Here is a 7,199-nt window from a genome sequence, read left to right as displayed (position 1 = left end):
TTTTTTAACCAGAGGAGAACTTTCCTAGCAAGAAATGCTCACAGTGCAAACTTTCTTAGCAGTTGTATTTGACAATAAGCAGGCATGAGAAGTTTAGAACTTGAGAGTAGGCTTACAAGTAATCAGTACAAATAAATTGTGGTAGGTATATTGTATTTTCCAGGCTCATGATGATGTTTACCCTTTCTGGGTAAATTTACTTAGTATCTCATATCAATACCAGAATTCAGATATGGAATTCTATTGTTCTGGAATAGTAGTATATTTCTACCAGAGTAAAGAATATCTCCTACAGAATTGCATTTGACTATGTTTTAGTATTTCAATAGTTGATCAAGGCAGTCATCTTATGATATATATGTGTGCGAGGTCTCCATTTACATCCTAATTATATTTATATTAATTTTCTATAAGGATGTAGCAGAATTAAATAAAGAATATAGTTTTGAAATATAATTCATGATGTGAAAATATTTTTAAAGTGGAATGTTACTTTTAAATTAAATGAGGTGTAATTACCTGATCCAAAGGCAGAGCAGATGGCCAAATAAAAGCCTCCACAGATCATTCTCCCTGAAGGAACACCAATTGAACAACTATCTGCACAAAAAAGCACCCTCATCAGAACAAAAAATTAGGTAAAGGATTACAGTACCTGGTTTTAACTTCGTATCACAGAAGGAGGCACTGAAGGGGATAAGAAAGACAGTTTTGAATTGCTGATGCCATCCTTTCCCTATCCTCTGGTAAACATAGTGCACAGAAGGAATCTGTGTGCTTGAGGGAGGAAGAGCAAAGTGATGATGGGACTTTGCACTGGAATTCAGTGCTGCCCTGTCATAGTGGAAAGCAGCACTAGACAGAGCTCAACTGGGGGAGGCAGCATTTAGACCAGCTCTAGAGACAGTGGACAATTATAAGAACGTGAGTTCTGTCTAGCCTTGCAACTGTGGGATAAAGTGCTGTAGGGTTCTAAATAAACTTGAAAGGCAGTCTAGGCCACAGGTACTACAATTCTTGGACAAGTCTTGGGGCTGTGCTGGGCTTGGAGTCAGTGGACTTGGAGGGCACAGGATCTAGTGAGATGCCAGCTGGAGTGGCCCAGGGAGTGCTTGCACCACCCTTCCTCCAACTTCAGGTGGCACAGCTCTCAGCTCCAGGATACACTCTTCCTCTCTGTTTGAGGAGGGGAGAGAAAAGAATAAAGAGGACTTTGTCTTGCAGCTGGGATACAAGCTCAGCTACAGTAGGATAGAGTAACAGGCAGAGTCCTGAGGCCCCCATTCTAGGCCCTAGCTCCCAAGTGACACTCTGGACATACCCAGGGCCAGAAGAAAACCCGCCACCTTGAAGGGAGGGACCCCGTCCTAGTAGGATTCATCAGTTGCTTACTAAAGAGCCCTTTGGCCCTGAAGAATTAGCCATGGTGCCCAGGCAATACTTGCCTTGGCCTTGGGTGAGACTCAGAGATGTTGGCTTCAGGTGTGACACTGCACGTTCTCAGCTGTGATGCCTACAGGGAGGGACTTCTTCTTTTTGAGAAAATGAGAAGGAAGAATAAAGGGGATTTCGTCTTGCAGCTTAGGTACCAGCTTGGCCACAGTGGGGTAGAACACCAAGGGGGCTCTTGGGATCTCTGATTTCAGGCCTTGGCTCTTGCGCAGCATTATTGGACCTGCCCTGAGCCAGCGGGGAGCCCACTACCTTGCAAGGAGAGTTCCAGGCCAGGAAGCATTTACCACAAGCTGACTGAAGAGCCCTTGGGGTTTGAATGAACATTGGCAGTAATTAGGCAGTACTTGCTGAGAGCCTGAAGTGGTAGTGGCTATGGGGATTCACCTCTTGTGGAAAGAGGAGAGAAGAGTGGGAAAGACTTTGTCTTATGGCTTGAGTGTTAGCACAGCTGCAGTAGAATAGAGCACCAGGTAGTTTCTTAAGGTTTCTGACTCCAGGCCCTGGCTCCCAGTTGGTGTCTCTGGATCCATCCAGGACTGGGGAACTTTCTGCTTGATTGGGAAGAACACTAGCCTGGCTGACCTTACCACCTGATGATGGTAGAGCCTCAGGAATGTGAGTGAACATAGATGCATGTTGGATACCCCATTTACCCTGATGTGATTATTATGCATCTATGCCTGTATCAAAATATCTTATTTACCCTATAAATACATGTAACAACAAAAATTACAAATTAAAACAAATAAATTAATTAAATGAAGTCTAATTTGGAAATAAAATAGATAAGTTCCAGTAACATAAGAAAGAAAACATATTTGAAGAGATTGTAGTCCTTTTCACTGGAACTTCTTAATCTAGACTTTCTGCCAAAAGCAGATCTTTTTCTTTTTATCTAGAAATGCACAAGGCTATTTTAATTTGGCTTATTTTGGATTAGAAAAACCTTTATTATTCTTCATGTTATTTTATTTATTTTTTAAATTTTTATATTTGATTTTCATGGGTACATAGTAGGTGTATATATTTATGGGGTACATGAGATATTTTGATGCAGGCATGCAATGCATAATAATCATATCAGGATAAATGGGGTATCCATTGCCTCAAGCATTCATCATTTCTTTGTGTTACAAACATTCCAATTATACTCTTTTAGTTACTTTAAAATATACAATAAATTATTTTTGACCATAGTCATCCATTGTGCTATGAAATATTAGGTTCCATTTATTCTCTCTAACTATATTTTGCATCTATTAACCATCTCCACTTTTACCCCCTCTCTTGCTACCCTTCTCAGCCTCTGGTACCCATCAGTTCACTATCTACATGAGTTCAATCGTTTTAATTAGTCTCCACAAATGAGTGAAAACATGACGGTTGTCTTTCTGTACCTGCCTTATTTCACTTAACATTATGACCTCCAGTTGTGTCCATGTTGCAAATAACAGGATCTCATTCTTTTTAGGGTTCAGTAGTACTCCATTGTGTATATACATGATATGGTTTGGCTGTGTCCCCACCTAAATCTCATCTTCAATTGTAGCTTCCATAATTCCCATGTGTTGTGGGAAGGACCTGCTGGGAGATAATTGAATATTGGAGACAGTTTTTACCATACTCTTCTCATGGTAGTGAATAAGTCTTATGAGATCTGATGGTTTTTATAAGGGGTTTTCCCTTTCACTTGCTTTCATTCTGTCTTTCCTGCCAGCATGTAAGATGTGCCTTTCACCTTCTACCATGATTGTGAGTCCTCTCCAGCCATGTGGAACTATGAGTCCGTTAAACCTCTTCTTCTTTATAAATTACCCTGTCTCAAGTCTGTCTTTATCAGCAGCATTAGAACAGACTAATAGAATGTACCACATTTTCTTTATCCATTCATCTGTTGATGGACACTTAGGTTGCTTCCAAATCTTGGCTATTGTGAATAGTGCTGCAATAAGTATGAGAGTACAGATAATTGATTTCCTTTCTTATGGGTATATATATCCAGTACTGAGATTGCTGGATCATATGATAGCTTTAGTTTTATTTTATTTTTTAAAAATATGGAATGTGTCACGAATTTGCGTGTCATCCTCGTGCAGGGGTCATGCTAATCTTCTCTGTATCGTTCCAATTTTAGTATATGTGCTGCTGAGGTGAGAACTAGTTTTAGTTTTTTAAAGAATCTCTGTACTTCTCACCATAGTGGCTTACTAATTTATATTCCCACCAACAATGTATGAGGGTTCCTTTTTCTCCACATTCTTGCCAGCACTTGTAATTACTTTTGGATAAAAGCCATTTTACCTGGGTAAGAAGATATCTAATCTGGTTTTGATTTGCATATCTCTGATGATCAGTGATTTTGAGCATCTTTTCATTTACATGTATCCCTTTTGTATGTCTTCTTTCGAGAAAGTTCTATCATATCTAAAAAATTGTTTATTATATTTTTCCTATGAAGTTTTTTGAGCTTATTATATGTTCTAGTTATTAATTCCTTGTTATATCCTCTTGCTGAATTGACCGCTTTATCATTGTGTAATAACTTTCTTTGTCTCTTTTTATACTTTTTTTCTTGAAATCTATTTTGTCTTATATAAGTATAGCTACTCCTGCTCTTTTTTGGTTTACATTGGGAATATCTTTTTCCATCCTTTTATTTTCAGTATATTTATTTTTTGAGACAGAGTCTCGCTCTGTTGCCAGGCTCTAGGCTGGAGGGCAGTGGTGTGATCTCGGCTCACTGTAACCTCTGCCTCCAAGGTTCAAGCAATTCTCCTGCTTCAGCCTCCTGAGTAGCTGGGACTACAGGCATGTGCCACCACATCCCGCTAATTTTTATATTTTTTAGTATAGATGGGGTTTCACCACGTTGGCCAGGATGGCCTCAATCTCTTGACCTTGTGATCCACATGCCTTGACCTCCCAAAGTGCTGGGATTACAGGCATGAGCCACCGTGCCTGGTATATGTGTGTTTATAGGTGATGTGTGTTTCTTATAGGCAACATATTGTTGGGTCTTGTTTTTTAATCCATTCAGCCACTCTGTATCTTTTGATTAGAGAGTTTAGTTCATTTACATTCAATATGATTTTTTTAAGTAAGGATTTACTACTGCCCTTTTGTTGTTTCCAGTTGTTTTGTTGTCTTTTCGTCCTTCCTTCTTTCCTGTATTTTACTTTGTTTTTATTTTGTGGTATTATTTCCCTCTAACTTGAGATAAAAAATATACCACCAAATTATTTTCATTTCTTCTTTTAAAGTGAGATTAAGCTTCAGTTCCTTATCAAGATTCTTCAAATGATTAACTGCACTCAAGAGAATTTATTGAGTGCTCACTTTGTTTAAGCAGAAAGGATTGTGTGACAGAAGAGATGACAAAGTAGAAAACATTGGAACTATCTATAAGAGTTTATAGCCTAGTTGTGGAGATGATGTAGATACCAGTTGAGGATATGGCTACCTGTGGTCCAGAGTCTGCAGAAGAGGCTGAAGGGGAGTTTGATGAAGGAAGAGCACCTAGCAGATTCTCTCATCTTGCAAGGAAACCTTTCAAGATAAGTAAGTTGTTAAATATCTTGGGAAGAACATGACTATTTTTAGGGAAATAACTGCCTATTGACAGGCTGGTAGGAGTTCATGAGAACTCTATGCATCAAAGTCCTTGTTTGCGTAATCCAAGTTCAAGAGAATTACCAAAGCCAAGAGAAGCAAGAGGGTTAGGACAAGAGCACCAGCCCCAAAACTGTTTGCTGATTCTAGAGCAATAGCTTTGTCTCTCTGTACTAGATTTATATTTTTTTCTTCTGGGTGGGTAGAAAATGATTTGGTTTATATTCATCCTCAGGGAGAGGAGGATTTGTGCAGATCCTGATTACTACAGTATTAGGAAATTTTCAACAGCACCCCAGGCATTATATAACTATTCTGCAAATGCTGGATTAGAAAATTTGCTTCTTTGGAGAGCTGTTATCTTTCAGGGGAATTTTAAAAAAATGTACATTAACTTAATTTAGTGCTTATTTTTCAGACATAACTAGAAAATGTTTCATTAATACACTGTTCAATTCAAGCTGTTCCTGATCTTAGGAGTCACGGATAAAGTTAGAAAACAATATTTCAAAAATTTCTGGCTTTGTTTTTTTTACTCACTTGCTAAATTAGGGCATCAGCTTTCTGAAAATTCTTCTCTGAGTAGGATTACTATTATGGTTAATGAAAAATGTAGCCAAAATTTATGTTTGTTATACTGGTGTCTTGTCTTGTTTGCATCTGTCCCAGATTTCTGTTTTCTCTTTTTTTTTTTTTTTTAAAAAAAAAACAACATATTATTATTTATCTTTGCATTAGAATATACGTGTGTGAATTTGGTAGACATCCTCTTGATATACCCACTTTCTGCCTTGATCTTTTCTAGTGATGTGTGATATTCACATACAATAACAGAATTCTCATTTTAATGTGCATTTATATCTGAAAGCATGAACAATGATAATTCTTTTTTCCCAGCCCTTTCCAGGCTCAGTGTAATATCTCTCTTTCAAGGACAGTGTGAAGAGTGAGAACACCACGTGTATGTGGACAGAAGTGGCTATTTTATCTTAGAGATGGTGGTCAGAAAAATATCTGGCACTTGATATATTAACCAGTTCTCTCCTGGCCTGTAGAGTTTTTTTTTTTTTTTTTTTTTTTTCCCAAGCAGGAAGATTAAATTTATTCTACATAAGCAAGGAAAAAACTAATTCAAATTAAACAAGTGCTTAAATAGTACACATAATTTAATTCTGAAATTTTATAATTATACTTTGGACTGTCTTGATTTCTGGGAAGAAATTTTGATGGAGTTATAATGTTTAATTAGATAAATTTACATTCTTTATGGGAATGAGGTAAAAGGGAGAAAGCCTATGATTTTGCATTATACATAACTAATGAATTTTGTAAGACTCATAGAGAAAAGCTTTTCTTAACAAATATTTTAGAAGAAAGAGGCTCAATGGAGACAAAAAGACAGTAGAAATGGTTGGGGTAAAATATTTAAACATTGAAACAACAAAATTGGAATTGAGAATATTCTGTATCTAGGAAACTTTTTTCTGTGAGTTTTCTTGGTACTTCAGTGTCTACTGAGAGTATATCTCTGGTCAGTTAAAATATTGTCTATAGAAAAGAGTCAATTTTAGGATTCTGTACACCTGTTATGTATCAATAAATAAAAATAAAAATATATAGAAACAATTTTAAGCCTCAACTATTGAAGTTTGCTAATCACAAAATATAATTTTAAGATGATTACAAATAATTTTATATATGAAGCTCTTTAAAAATATATACATTCTTCTGTAAAATACCATTGACAGTATTAGAAACAGATATAGTTGAAAAGCTGATTAAAAGATTGTGAATATATTCAAAGGCTGATTGCTCCACTTACATCATTTTTTCATGTTCAGATAATAAAAATAAAGTAATACTTTTTCTTTACTTCAGTATACCTTGATGAGTGTATGCTTTTTAAGAAAAATTTTTCTTTTGAAATATTTTTTGATGGATCTGTTTTATAAGAACAACTCTATGACAAAATCAACTTATTAGTCAATAAAGAAAAGTTTAAAATTATTTAAATTTGCTTATTTATAACAACCCCCTGCACTCTCAGTTGTGTCTCTATTTGAATGATAAATACCTTTCCTTCAGGCATGTTTAGAAATTCCTGGGACATGTCTTATACATGGTGCAATAAGTTG

General features: G+C 36.4%; 1 non-coding gene across 1 annotated transcript; it reads right to left on the bottom strand.

Annotated features, from left to right (window-relative positions):
- Positions 1-3,506: 3,506 nt before the first annotated feature.
- Positions 3,507-3,613, bottom strand: LOC116526393. The gene has a single exon (XR_004258131.1). It is a non-coding gene; the product is annotated as a U6 spliceosomal RNA (small nuclear RNA).
- Positions 3,614-7,199: the final 3,586 nt, after the last annotated feature.

Source organism: Sapajus apella, unplaced genomic scaffold (assembly GCF_009761245.1).
Source record: "Sapajus apella isolate SASKATOON/1434 unplaced genomic scaffold, GSC_monkey_1.0 scaffold50, whole genome shotgun sequence".
NCBI classification, from domain to species: Eukaryota; Metazoa; Chordata; class Mammalia; order Primates; family Cebidae; genus Sapajus; species Sapajus apella.
This window is presented reverse-complemented; position numbering and strand designations above follow the sequence as displayed.